This window comes from Drosophila guanche, unplaced genomic scaffold (genome assembly GCF_900245975.1).
Source record: "Drosophila guanche unplaced genomic scaffold, DGUA_6, whole genome shotgun sequence".
NCBI classification, from domain to species: domain Eukaryota; kingdom Metazoa; phylum Arthropoda; class Insecta; order Diptera; family Drosophilidae; genus Drosophila; species Drosophila guanche.
In genome coordinates this window covers 4,877,610-4,892,858 of record NW_022995748.1, presented here as the reverse complement: position 1 = coordinate 4,892,858, position 15,249 = coordinate 4,877,610, and positions in this window count along the sequence as shown.

Sequence of the window (15,249 nt, the reverse complement as noted above, 5' to 3'; positions counted from 1 at the left end):
TTTAGAACTGTGCCAAGTGGCGTTCGCAGAAATTGATTTAAAAACCGCTTTCAAAGCCATAAAAAATCCCATTCCCCTCCATTCCATACAATGTCTGAAAATCGGTGAAATGTATTCCCTAATTTAAATGGCTTTCGGCTTGCTGATTCGTAGAAGATTTGCTAATAGATTTTTATTATACTCGATTCCAAGAGAGAGAAGATATAAGAACCCTTTGGCTGAGGATTTAAGGCTTTTTATCCCCTAAAAACTTAGCCTAAATAAATGTCAAGAATATGAATTATCTAATTTAAAATTGATCCAAAAAGTACATCAGCCAGTCTTGATCCTATTTCGAAGCCCCAAAATAAGCTTTCACGTACTCCGATTTCTTATCGAAAGTGTAATTCAAAAATCAATTCAATCCCGAAACCAGTTTCCAGGCCAGAAAACCAAAGTGTTATCCGAGCGATCGACTCAGACACCAACTCAGACAATCGTGTAGATCGAGCAGCGATACTTTAACACAATATCAAATTACGATCAAACACGGGTAAGCGGGCTACGAGGGCATACGTTGAGCATCCAAATCGGCCTTTAATCAAATAAACTAGTTAGCGTTCATTTCAATACGTTTTATGATTATTAATATTATATGATTATTTTCAGCTTGATTATCGCTTTGTTCGGAATCGGATCCACATTCCCAATACAAATCCAATCCAGGCAACACACGCTCCCCAAAACCCATGCATATTATCGCGCTGATCAGAACAGCATCGACATCCACGGAGATGAAGAGAATATATCAAGAGTCATTAGAATTGTCAACGCATAAATTAATTGCTCGTAAAGTGACAAAGTTATGGATGTTGTATCAGTTTTTGTCTCTCTCTCTCTCTTTCTCTCTCTCCAGATTTTTGGATTGTCTCTTTTCCATTATTTTATTCATTAATTTGTGTGAAAGGGATTGTTGTGTGTCTGGGGCGTTGCTTCCCAAATCAAATCCGACAGACCCTTCGATTTATGTTTGTTTGATTATTATTATATTTTTCAATAAGTGCAACACCTTGAATTTTCGATTTCATTGATTAAATGAGAAACGCGTTGATTGGCATGTATGCAAAATGAGTTTCGGTTGGGTCTTTTGAAATTTATTGCCTTTGTTCGAACCATTTCTGCGCTAAACACATGTCTTTTGTGGCATTTGATATGCGGAAAGATTGCCAATTGAGACACACATAAATTAGCAAAGTTCTACATATATAATTAAGTAATCTGAAAAACTGGAATTTAGATTAAACTGGTTCAGCAGAACCATCAAAGGCATTCAATGTTATGTTATGATCTGTCAGAAAGGAGATACACAAATGAATTCTATGATAGAAAGATGATGGCAATGAATGTTAAATAGATAAGGAAATAAATGAGGCAGCATTGAGTTATAGGAGAGATTGAGTGGCAAAGATTGGTATTTTATGAATGAATTTGAATGTGGATTTAATAAGGGAACATACACAAAGTCCAACTACCATTTGACCTTTTGTTCCTTTGCTCACTAAATCCACCCATTTCAACACATTATCGGTATTGTTGTAAAACATAATTTTCTTCACGTCACTAATCAAGATAATTGCACAACAATTTTCAATGCTGGCAATTACGATTTCACGCGCATTTTGCCACACACAATCTGAATCATCTTCAAGACTCTCTAAGATGTTTTTGTAGAGATTTGTGTGTTGTGGCCAAAACACGAGCTGGTAAATGCGACGAGCAGAGGCAGCTGCATTCGACATGGCCTTGGCTGGGCAACCAAAAAAAAAATGCAGCGTTAAATGTTCAAATTTATGGAATTTTGATTAGCCGGGAGAGTGTGTCTGGCTTTGAGTTTTGAGGCAGCTCCAATTAGTGGCACGCCGTCGGAGTGATGAAGATGGTTCAATCGGTGGGGCTTCAGCACAAATTTACGAAATTACATTTCAATTATTTTTGCTATTTTATTGCTCACTGCCAGACAGACCAGAACCAGAAAAATAAAAGAGAGACGGCGTTCATCACACCTACTTTCTGGCACTGATAATTGTGCATAATTCAAGGGGTTTATGCCGCACTTCCCAGTCGCCACTCGCCAGTCGACAGCCTGTCAGAGTCCCAGTCCCTGTCTTTTCAGACTGTCCAAACACGTGCAACATGCCAGCACATCTCCTGAATCTGTGGCACACAAATTAGCTTCGTGCTTAATGATTGCGTAAATGGTTGCAGGAATGCGTGTAGTTAATGCCATTAACTTGGTAGCAGCACCAGGGCCTGAAGAGCTTTATGCATGGAGCATCTCCATCATGAACTCAAGTGCGAATGAAATTAGGAAGCAAAAGAATTCCTCAAAATTCGTAAATATTCATTTCGCAAATAAAATTCTAAGCTTCGCACCCGCCTTTAAATTATTTTGCGACACGCATATCCCTCGAAGATCTTCTCGAAAGAGCAACTCACGAATTCCTGGCTCTTTTTTTATATAAATTAGCTGTAAGGTGCCTATATGTCTGCCATAAAAACGAAAAGCCATCAGCATTGACCCAGTCGGCAGTTGCCTGGACCCGTCATCAGTCCCTGGTCCAGACATATTGAAAATTAAAGCGAGCGCACGTTTAGCCCCTGGCTGCTTCCAACCCGAACCAGAACCAGAGACTGAGACAGCGTCATAAACTTCAACTGGAAGGGAAAGAAACACTTTGCAGATCATTGATCATCATCACACAGACCCCAGCGAGAGACAGAGACGCTGAGATGGGGCAAGGAAGACCCAAAAGAAATTGTGATTATGATTCATAAGCGTCTCGTTCGCTCCTCAGTTCGGTTCGTCTCGTTTCGTTTCGTTTCGAAACTGTTGTGATCTGTTTTGGGGGTTTTCGAAAATTACCGGAATTACTTTTCCCTCCTCGTTTTTGTATATTTTTTTTTATTTTCTGTGCCCTCAAGCAACGGCCAACACCTTAGAATTGGTTGGCGTGTCTGTTGCGGTGTTCTTTTCTTGTTTTTTAGATAAATGAATTTGCGCTACTTCAAGCGGCTGCCGTGCAGATACAGATACCAGACCCGGATCATGGGTCTGTGTCTCCCTGTGTCTCGGCTATCAACAGCAGCCACTGCGACTGCAATCCGTCAGTGGCTCTGATTGAAGCACTCGGCCCAGACTGGACCCAAAGGCAACAACAACACAAGCCCAAAGTCAAACCCGAACCCGAACCCGAACGATACCTGGCTGCAATTATACCGAAAACCCATCCATAATTATAGAGCGGCAACATATTTCGAAGTTAACACTTTCGTAGCATGGCTTTGGGAACTGGCTGCAGGCAAATTTTATTGATGCATCACAATTTAATGTGCACTTGGTCCAGCTCAGTTCTCTGACTTTCTGAGGGATCGACATCGCATTGGGTCGGATCGGATCGGATCGGATCGCATCGGATAGCTGGTCAGATCATCATCAGACCAAGACCCAGAGCCAGAGCCATGCCAAACCGGGCCTCGGGAATGTATAGTAATTTTTTAATAAACATTTTTGGATGCTTTTTGGTGTTGTTTCATGTTGTTGATTGGTTTTTCGTGTTGTATGGGAGTGTGTGTGTTTGTCAAGGCACGCAAGCTTTTGTTCTTTATATAAGAAATTGAGGTTATGTTTCAGGCCAATTGAGGTTAAGTTGAAACAAGAAATATGTGTGTCAGAAATTGAATCACTTTCAGAGAGTGTGATTGATGAATTGGATGGGATTTTGTGGTTAAAGGGGATGAAAGTGGAACAGATTTGTTTTTAATGTTTGAGTGATTTTATCCGGACTTTAAATACGAATTTTAAAGGTTTGTTGGTTCATTACTTTAGCAAAAAACGAAACCAAATATTAATTTATCTAGCTGTTCATAAGAAATAATTAATATGTGATTTTTAATACTGAATAATTCAGATACATACCGACATATATGTACCTACAAGTAAAAGAGGTTAACAAAGGATGATATTATGCAGAAAACGAATGTAAAAACCATCCCCAAAATATATTTGTAACCATAACTTTAGCAGCAAACTCGTATTTTTGCCATGACAAATCACACACCACCAACAATCCCAAAATTATTGTATACACTTTTTCAACCTCAACCAGGAATAAAAAAAGAATGTAATCAAATTTGTTTTTGCCAACAATCAGAAAGGCCAAAAAAATAAACATTATCGTCAGAGAGTACACCGAGAAAAACTAATTTTGTTTGAGAAACATTTTAGATAATGCAACTGCCTACATCGAAAAGGCCAGCCCTCAATTATTGTGGGTATATGTCAAATGGACATACATATTTATGTACATTCAACCCAAGTTTAATAAAGAAAATACCTATTTCCAATTAAACAATTTTAAAATAAATCTATTCATTCCATGAAAGTTGTCAAATGCAAAGGTTGCCCAGTCAATATCTTACTGAAATGCTTCGAATTTTGTTCGAGTGTATGAATAAAAGAGTAATATGTGCAACCGGGGTATACAGGCAAACCACAACAACTCATTATTTTGCATATCACACATATTTTGACATGGCCATAACCGAGAACAAATAAATTGCAGCCAATCAGGTTAGGGGCTGCCTGCCACCAATGACCACCACCGCAGTGGTTCCACAATTCTCTGGGTCATAAATCCCAGCCATGTTCAATAATTCAGTGCCCGGAAATTTGCTTCCCCACCCAACCCCGACCAACTCTACGAGCTCTCTGCCCAGCTATCCCCCCAAGAAGCAGAAGAAGTTGGTTATACAAATACAAATCAACCGCGGAAAAAACGCGTAAAAATCTGTAAGCAAATTTATGAGGCAAATAACAACGGGAGATGACAAGGGCCAACACAGCAGATGCCAGTGGTCAGAAACCACCTACAGTTCAATTTGTTTCGACCTGGTTATGGAGGATGGGGTACGAGTGAGCAGAGCACCTCCGAATGCTTTATTTCACTTTGAGTTCCCTCTTTTCTCACTCCTTTTACCGGTCTTCTGGGCAGTTGCAGAGTGCACTGCTCACACACCAAAAAAAAATGGTGATAAATATTTGCGTTTCATTTGGGCCTTGTGGTAGGAAGATATATAAATAATATTCGCACGATATATGTCCTCTTGGCAGGAAGATTCCGAGTGTAAAGCGGTGTGTGTCTGCGCAGGCGCGAAACCGACTAAACTGGCGCCCCCGGGCAATGCTCACATGTGCCTCTCTCGCCTCTTTAACCTCGACGTGGGCGCCGCATTCAAAAAATGAGCAAAAAATGCAGAACGCAAAGCTTTGAAAAGTCGCAGCTTAAGATACTCTGAAGTGGTTGAAGTGGTGAAGATGCAAAAAGGTTTGTTTATTTCAGAGCTCGTAAATGAGGGTCAAACAATTTTTGTTCACTTTATTTTCTTGTTTCATTAAATCATTTAAATACCCAAGTTAAACCTGAGACTTAAGTGTCTTACGGAAAATCTCTTTTGTGACTTTTGCCAATCCAGAGAATGGTCCTTTTCCAATAACAGTTATTTTTACAGTCAAAAATTCAAAATACTCTTCCACTATCAATACCCTTTCAAAGAGCAAACAAACACCAACCAAAAAAAAACTGAATGTGCGGAATTTTCATATTGGCTTGGCCCCCAAACCGAATCTGCAACTCCCATGCCCAACTCCCGAGTCCGTTCCGTTCCAGTGTTAGCTCCAACTTGATATATGCGCTCCCTGCTCATAAAAATGTCAAAAAATTGTGTGTTGCATACAGGGCTTTGTCGTCCCAGGCCATGGCACCTTCGGGTTCTGCGGTCACAGAGCGAGCTGCGCATGCGCGCATATTTCGCTTTAATTGGCAAGCAGCAAAGGGGACAAAAAAAAAAAACAAAATACGAATTTGAAACAGAAACGCAGCCCAGCTCTCGGGACACCTCCAACGATGACGCTAAATGTGCCAAGCACACGCACCCATAGGTGGGCCCCAGAGACGACGGCGACTGGGCTCAGACTCTACTTGGGATCGGGATCGGAATGGAAATGGGAATGGGAATCGGTGCCTGGTTTGTTTAGCGCTTTAAGCGCATTTAATGTGACACAGAACGAACAGGATAACGACGACGACAGCAGGCGCAGCCTCGGCAGCACGTGACACAAAGGTGGATGAGGTAGTGGACTTCGGTGGACCGGCAGGCGCATGCGTGCCAAAAGCAAATTTCACGCAAATCAAAATGTCATAAATTCGTGGCTTATCCCCTTGGGTCCAGCCCTCGCCCCTTCCCTTCCACCCCCTTCACACAACCCCCGCTAGTGCTATATTTATAATGAAAATGATACGGCTGCGCATTTTTTGTATATTTCTAGAAGAAAGAGAGAAAGACACACAAACAGAGCGAGGAGAAGCAGAGAGAGGAAGCGCTCACGAATGACAAGTGTTAAATTGGCGCGCGAGTTTCAACATGTCGTCGCTGGATCTAACAAAGACAGCAACAAAAACGTGCAGCCAAAGCAGTGTGTGGAAGGGGGGACGGATGCTATGTGTGTGGGTGTGAGCTGCCAGAGATGATTGCCAGTGTGTTCAACTCTAAGTGTGCGTCCAACAACATCCCATGATTACACAGAAGATAAACCTTAAACGCTCTCAGCAGATGGCAGTCTGATGGAACTATTAAAGGTATCAGTAAAAATATCATAATTTCTGATTATAATGTATAATATTCATACTGTTATAGCCTGGACCAAAAACATTACCTATAAATAGTTAATACCTTCTGCAACACAATTAACTTGGATAAATAATTCTTACCTTTATGCTATCAAGCATTAAGTCTGTCAAATATGTAAGCACAAACATATGCCATCCGTAAGCAATATGCCAGTTATAATACCCAACTATTCTGTAGTCCCCTCCCACGACTGCTACTTAGGCGGACACGTAGTGTACCTTCTGCGTAAGGAATTACCCCATTAACAATTTAACAGCCTCCATTTGGAGCACAAGTGCTACGCTCACCCAGCTTCTGTGTGTGTTCCTGTGAGTGTGAACGGTTTTGGTATTGGCAACATGGCAATTGCACATTAACGACATAACACCGTTATAACGGCGGCACACCTCATCGCTACAATGGCAATCCCCCAAACCGTGGGTAGCTCCACTAACGCACTGATTACGCTGATTATGCATATTGATCGGGAAATGCCGTGGGCACGTCCCAGCCCACCATTCGGGAGAGCTTAGGGAGCGATTCGACTACAATATCAATTCCTCCAATTAGTGTGAAATTACATGGGTACAAGTTTAGCCTGTACTCCCCAGAGAAATGCCTGCCTCCAATTAAATCTCAAAACATTTTTGACAGCCTCCAAATCGTAAATACTTCCTCCATCCAGAGCTGGCGCTATAAATGCTAATGAGAGGGGAGGTTCGTTCTGCTCAGGGAACACACAATGCTCGTACGAGTATGTATATATTATTACTTTTCGGCTATGTTGGGCCTTCACTCGCATAACTTTCATTGCATTACAGCCATTTCAACACATACATCCTGCGGGGTCACCCAGCGGGTGCAACATTCTCCACTCATATATTAAAAAAGAAAAATACAACATTTTTGTTGGTGGAGATCACACGCAACAATGCCGTTTTAATTTCGGCTCTTGGCCCAAGGATGCATGTTGCTTTTTTTATATGCTAGCGGCTAGCATCCACGAAGGGAATTCTTGAAGTGGTTCCGAAATTTGTAAGCCGTTTGGTTTTTTATGGGCTCTCTTTGAGGCTATTTGATATTTTTCTTCACACTTTCCGCCTCGAATGTTTTTTATTTCTCTCTCTTTTGTGCATATTTTATCACATATTTTTGTGGTCATAACTATTCGTTTCTTTCTTGGGGCTGCTCTTAATGTTTTCCACACTTCAAGGGCCGTTTATGATGGATATTATAAATTCATTGATTGGGCTTTATGATCGCCATTCGACATAAAACTGTAGAATCGAATAAATCGGAGATATGGCAACAAGCTGGCTTCTCTTCAGTTTAACAAAAAGCATTTTAATAATCATGAAAATATTTAATTTAGTCTTTTATGGAATGGAATTTTTCGGTTAGAAGAGGGTCCCGTTGTGTGGGCTTTTTGTTTGTTAAAAGTATCTTAAAGCATACATTTCACCTATGCATATCCCTGTGACTCACCCATCGAGTATGACTCACATGTATCGACATCATTTATCACACAGCTCGTCCCCTGCAACCTGCTCCACAAAAGTGGACAAGAATTTCCCACCCACACCAGAACCACGTCAAACCGCATAGAACAAAATGCAATTGATATGCCGATGTACATATCAATTTGCCACACACTCGGAAGACATTTATTATATGCCTATATGTGATTAAAATATCTACCAATTCCACCCTTGAGTTGCAGCCTGAACTTCAGGCCAGGGCAACCCTCCAGGTTACTCTCTCCATGGATAAGTCCCCAGAGGACAAGCCAGCCGAGGACAAACATCAATAATTGGCGTAACAAGTGCGAATTTCATGCCCACAATTTTTGGGCAGAAGTTAAGTGAAATAAACCTAATCAACCGCTTGCAATTTTTCCAAGATTTTCCCATCGTTAAAAAAGGACAGGCCCGATGAAATGATTGAAAAAGGTTCTCACAGTGAAGTGAGCCAAAGTTGTTGGCAAATTTTCCAAGCAAATTAATTTGCACTCAGCTGCAGGTACCCCACAAAAAGCCAAAAAACAAAGCACACCTCCTGGTATCCTTGGAGAGACAATCCTCCCTTGTGGAAAAAGTTGAAAAAGTTCAACCCTGTAGCTCATCAATTAAAATTTAACCATCCTGAAAGTTGCCTTCGTTCTTCTGTTTCGTTCATCAGAATATTAAGGATAATTACATTTTAATCATCTTTATTGCTCTTTCACAAGTTTACTGTTATATACTCATACATTTTACATTATGTACAGGATACATCGGGTACATATTGCCACAACAATTAGGGGTTGGCCAGCCAATGCGGTTGGGCTTTTTATGGGCCAACAAAAAAACCCCACAAAATAAAAGGAAGAGCAGACCGCAGACATTTTTCAGAAACGGTAGCAACCACAAAATTTCATAAAGTTTTCGGTTATTTTATTTTTACCATCGTGTGCGCTTCATCAATTGGTAATGAGTGGACTCAAGCGGTTAGTGGCTGTGGAACTGAAGCTTAAGGACTTTAAAGGGAGACTCCGTCTCCGACCCGTACCAGCTGTTGTCATTTACTGTGGAGCTGTTTGAACGTTGAACTCGTCGGTCACTTGAGTCACATTCCATTTAATTTGAGTTGAATTCAATTTAGTGAAACTTTTCGGGCTGCGCAGATGGGTTGGGCTGGGAATAAATTAACTGGGGATGCGAAAGCAATGAACGAAAGTTTCAGGATATCTAAAGAAATATGTATTCAATGGAATAATATTAAGGGGTTCGACTAGAACGCTATTTCCAATCTATATATTATATTTGAGTGGAAGATTCTTGACTTCATATTTACAAGTCGTACATAAAGGCAAGCAGCATAAAATAAATAATATAAAATCGTATGAGCTCTAACGATGAATTGCAGTTGAACAATTTTTTTGGAAGAGCCGAGGGAATCGTCTTGCAACTCATCCTTATCTCACAGGAACTGCTGTGGCAGTGGCTGCTGCCCAATGCACAAAAATTGAAATCAATTAAAATGACAACAAAAGTGGCCATAAATACTCTTGTCCAGTTGCGCTGCTTTTTATGGGTTTTGCCGTTGCTGTTGGTGTTGCTGTTGCTGTTGCCATTGCAGCCTTTGGTCACTCTGGCAAATCTAATGAAGATTTACTTTAGGCCATAACACACATGGTGGAGGCGGCAGCGAGGCGCTTAAGTGGCAGCAATGCCAACGGTGGCAGCAGGGACATGGTCAGTGGCCGAACCATGGACAGGGACAGGGACAGGGACAGGGGGAGCCACTCGTTGCCATTTATTTGGAATTTTACATTTTACAACAAGCCGAGTCCGAGTGTGGGAGGCCCTGGTGTGGCAAATAGAGATGCGTGCTCAGCGAACGTTCCAGCAGCAGCAGGGGCAACGGCAACAGCAACAGCAAGCAATTATAAGCGTTGTACACACAACAATCTCCACCAGCTCATCCCCTCCAGCTAATACAGACTCACACCGGGCGAAAATGTAGTAGAATAGAAGGGTATGACCCGAATATTGGACTTTCTGTAGAGTGAATTAGAGAGACTATTTTGGGATAACTAAAATAATACTTAAACGAAAATTGTATTCTTGTTTTAAGAGAGAAAAGATCTATCAGCAGATAAATCATTTTTAAAGAAAAAAAACCAATTACCCATTAATATATTACCAATTTATTATCGATTCCAAATAGCAACGAATTCGTAACTTAAGATCCTTGAAAGACAGCATAATTTTCTCTCAGTGCACTCAATTCCAATTCGAATCTCTGGCAGCTATTTCTAACAGTGGCAATAGCTTTGGCGACAGTTCCACCGAAATGCTTCCAGGGCTTGGATGTGGGTGTGGGTTTTGTGATTGTCTGGGGCTGCTGCTGCTGCTGGGTCTGGGGGCGTGGCAGCATATGGCCATGGCCAACCATTGCCATTGCAACACATAAAGTTCGATTTGTCGTTGGCGTTGCTGCCGCTGCCTCTGCTGTTGGCTGCTCCTGGATTTATGTGCGCTATATGCGGTTATAAATTCCAAATACATGAACGACTCCTCTTGGCCAGATCTACGGGTATGCGCCAAATTGCAACAGCAGCAGCAGCATCAACAACAACAACAACAACAACAATAGCATCGGCAGTGGCAATAGAAGTAGCAATGGGCAGAAACAGCAGTGACAGAGTTTTCTTTTTCGAATCGTAATCGGCTGTGCCAATCTCTTTCTCATAATGATACCGTGTGTTCAATAGGGAAGAAAGAATTTACTTAATCTGGAAAAGGAATCTGGTTGTTATGTAGACATTTTCATTTCTATGCTAGATTTATTTATCACAGAAAGCAGCAAGATTTCATCAAATCTTTTTGTGTTTATCTAAATATTGTTTATATCTTCACCAGCTGAGAACACACAGGGTGCCCCCGAAGTCATTTCTCTAACCCGAATTCCCTCTTATGTTTTCAATTAGAGCAACTAAAACAATCTGAAGCCAGAACAGCGTTGGGGACAAAGCAACGAATGAGAACGCACTGGAAAATGGCAAGTGATTCTTCTAAATTGCTTCACTGCCCAATTATTTCAATTTCGAGTGAGGCGGAGGCTAAGCCAAAAGCCACCAGCAGCAGCTTCCATATAGTGGTGGTGGCCCAGGGCTCTGTCCTCGTCGTATTGTCGTTATTTGGCTTCCTTGGCTCATAAATCAGTTTGCTGCCTTTTTAATCCATTTTAATTGCTGTTCGTTGGTCAGACCATGAATGTCGCAGGACGACGGCATAAGGATATACGTACATATAACATAGTTTTCCGTTGCTCTTGTTGTAACTATTCTCGTTATTGTTTCTAGTGTTGTTTTCAAGGCGATTAAGAGAGCTGGAACACGTCTCGCAAATGAATCTTCCTCCTCTATCCTAAGCACATTTTAGCCATTATAAACGTTGTACGCAAGCCGAACAGGAATTACCTTTGTGTTTATGTCTTTGTCTGCCAATTGGAGAAATGTGTTTAAAATTTGAGAGAATAAAGATTCGCTTTAAAAGTCTTCTCTTCACATTTGTTAACCATTTTTTCTGGAAGAATCTTTATCGATTGCATTTCATAATTTCGGGCATAAATGCAACATAATTGCGGCTGGCACACCTCCTTTTTTTGCCCACACCTAACCGCAAATATGCCTTATGCATCCCCGAAAAAAAATGTATGTTAATAATTACAGCCCAAAATGCGGTAAACGATGCAATTAAGGTTGTGCCTGCCATAAGGGTAGCCAAAACGGATAGAGGTGAGAAAAGTATTACATACAATTAACCAAACAAAAAATTAAACGAAACCAAATGTTAACAAACAAAAAAAACGTAAACGGAACCCAAATGTATTTGGGAATAACCACAAGATTACATGCATCTGTTTAAATGGTTTCCAATTCTCCAATTCTATGGAGAAACTGGGTCAGAAACTGTTAGATCATTCCTGGGCAACGCTTATTCGGCGATGCCTCCCGTGAGAATCGTTTAGAGAGTCTCGCTGTCGTTGTCTCTGTCTCTCTGCCACCCTGCCTCTTGGAGCTGTCACTTTTCCAACTTTAACAGGTGCACGCCGGGGGACAAAAAAATGCCAGCTAAATTACAACGCAAAAAAAAACACGGAAAAAAACTGGGAATGAAAAATAACGGTACAAAAAAAGAAATGGAAATGAAAACTGCAAGCCACGAAACAAATGCGGATAACAAACTGTCAAAGTTTTACGCTTATTACAAACAACGTGGACACAACGGAAAAAAGAGATGAAGGAACTGGACTCTGTTCATATTTTTATGACAGAGTGCCGCCCCGCTGCAAGGGGCCAGCAATATGGAGTGTGGTGGCAGCTTCCACCCACCACGACTGTGTCCAGTTTTTGTCAATGCAACTGACTAAGAGATGCACTGGGGATTTTGTGGGTGTACTTCATATATTTGCATTAGTTGACTCTTCCAAGAATAGAGAAATGAACTTATTAAACATATAAAAAATATAATAACGAAGATGGGTTCTAGGCCGGGGAATAGTTAATTCACTTAAAAAGAGCAGAATCCCTAGGTTGATGATCGCCAATCAGTTCTGTGGGCACTGTACTGTTCGGCACTCGACAAGCCTCTGGTCCAATGCAGCTATCCGTGGACTGTCCGCGTTTCCAGAGCACCTTCATCCCGCTCTCAATGCACTCCAGCGGCTCCTTCAAAGGTTCCGGGGCAACCTTCAATCGCAAGCGGGCAGCAACCAAATTGGTAAACTTTTTGCGGCGCTTCAGCGAGAAGTGCGGCTTTGCTTTTCGGGAAGAGGACCGATAGATGATCTTGTCTCGCAACCAGGGCCCACCTGTTACGGGATCCACATCCACGAAGGTGGCCCTGATAAAGGTCTCCAAGGACTTATTTTCCGATGGCTTGTCCATAATACTGATTCTACTCTCCTGCTGAATTTTCATCGGGCAAATGTCGGGAACGGGAACTGTCTCGCACGAGTCCTCCTCATCGCTTGCTGGCGCTGTGTAGGAAATTAGTCGCTGAAAGTTCGGATTTGGACGGCCAACACCGCACAATCTTTCCATTGACTCGCTCAATTTCATGTTTTACAGTGCTTTCATTTGAAATGTATGGCGACCTCGGCCATGTAGAGAGCAAGATTCCTGAATGGATTATGGATGCCAGATTTGGACAATTAATCGAAGCAAATGTTTGTTGACTGCGAACACACAGGCAACTCCTTTCTTAATTATTATGATTATAATTCGAAGTAAGTAAGTAAGTCTCCTGCATAGGAGACGACCATGAACAAAGCTAAGAAAGAAAGTGTCATGGAGCTGTGTGATGAAAACTTGAGAATGTGTAAAATAATTAGCACCATTAGAAATAAATCTAAATAAATGATATTCAAGCTGAGGATGCTCTGTACTAAAGTCCCCTATCTACGGTAATCTTAGCAGGCTTTTAAATAACCTCAAATTAACAAGAATCTCGCGTCTGAGCAACTCCTAATTTTCAAAGGAGAGAGCAAATATTTATGAAAAATCTTCCTAATGCTCAAAGCCACAAATCAAAATGGTTGTTGTGTCATTCCTATTACAGTTTGTGTTAACCAAAAAGCCTTTCGAGTAACTAAGTTGTAAACTTTCAACAGATATGGCGTGATTACAGTTGCCTGCAGCTACTAGGCCACAATTTTCATTTATGAAATGAGAATTCTGCAAACACACAAGACGAAAGGGGCGGCACAACCCACACAAATGGAAAAGACGGTAACTTTTCTCGAGCTCATCAAAATATGCTTTTCCACACAGACACCAAGAAAATGGCGACACACACACGAAAAGGAACATTAACTCACGCACACAGAACACACAGAAGGAAGGAATGAGAAGGAGAAAGCTGAGGAAAAATGAGTCCCATGTCTTTCATTAAAACTTTCGGCAAATTATCGGGTAACATATGCTTGCGGCTTGATTGTCAAATATAGTTCAGAAAAGGAAACGAAACGAAACGAAACGAAAGGACAGGAAAGGACAGGAAAGGAGCCCCAACAACTGTCTGTCTGTCTACCATCCTTTTACACCCATGCCACCATTCATGTACATATGTACACATGCATCTGGTACATTCGAGTGTGCCACACATTTCCACTTGAGTGTTATAAGGGGAATTTCTCTCTATATACAGACAGAGACATGAACTCTATATAAATATTATAGCAACTTCAACAGACTCAGCTCCATACGTTGTGTGCTTCCCTTTGATTTCCTCTGGGATACCCAGAGCTAAGGGAGAGACAAAAAGCTTAAGGGAAAGCGGTTACATTTCCCCTTTTTGTTCCAGCATCCAACAGCAAAAGGGGGTTGGCCTGCCTCAGAGGGGAACACCCACCGAAAAGAATGTAAATCCGCGCAGGCGTTGTAATAATTTGTCGGTGAACAACTTCTCAGCTTGGAACGTTGAACGCTCGTTGGTTTTTTGGTGAGTTATGTATGGGTATTTTTTTTTGCTAGGAAACAATAATGCAATAGCTAGCCGATCGGAGAAATGCGTACAAGTTTGTGCAGACAATAACTGCTCCACAGAAAGCACTTCCCATATCCCTAAAGTGGTGCAGCCGAAAGACTTTGGCTCGCGAATGATTCCTTCTTTTGATTAGATTTAGAACAAAGCGTTTGATCATTATCTTTATATTATTTTCATAAAAATGATGCCATATAGCATGCTTAGGAATCGTCAGAAGTGACTGCATTCTGCCCATTTTAAAAGGAAACTCCCAGAACCCACAGCTGCTTCCCCCTTTTATGCCAGTTCGTGGGTTCTCTGCCGCTTAGTTAGTTTGCCTTCGCAGTCATTAGTAGTCCTATGTTAATTTGGTGCGCCTAATAAACTGCTACTTTTTGCCACCACCCCCGCAACCCACCTGGCGCACAGGCTCTCTGCCCTCAACCCTCGCCTCTCCTTCCCTGAGAGCCATTACTCTGCCAGCAGCCTCCCTCCACTTTCTGCTCCTTCTCCTCCTCCTACTGCTCATGCT